Below are 437 nucleotides of genomic sequence, written 5' to 3' on the forward strand. Positions count from 1 at the left end.
TTACACAGACAACTCCCGGGCTTAAATAGAGTGGCTGTAACTATCAGGGGCCATGGGGAAAGTTATCAGTCTGGCTTTTTCAAAAGGGTTCTGCCTGTGGTGCTCATCTCCATGAGGCCTATGTGATAGGGCCCTATATCAGTGGCTGTGTGGAAGTGATGGGTAACCCACAGACCCAGGTTCTGGCCTCTACAGAATCTCACATGGACTGTCTTCCATAGTGTTTATGTACCTGAGCCACTGCAATACAAACAATACTCAGTATGCTTTGTGTGTCCCCCTGTGTATATGATTTAAGTGTATGTGCTGAACCTGTCTATGCTTTGTGTCTGTGACTGCTGGTGTGTTTGTGGAGGTTTGAACAGCTGTTGTGCCTATTGTGCAGTGTGTGTTGTATGTCTTTGTGATTGATTTGTACATCTCACTATGTATTTTTG

The sequence above is a fragment of the Pelodiscus sinensis genome, chromosome 4, assembly GCF_049634645.1.
Source record: "Pelodiscus sinensis isolate JC-2024 chromosome 4, ASM4963464v1, whole genome shotgun sequence".
Classification (NCBI taxonomy): Eukaryota; Metazoa; Chordata; order Testudines; family Trionychidae; genus Pelodiscus; species Pelodiscus sinensis.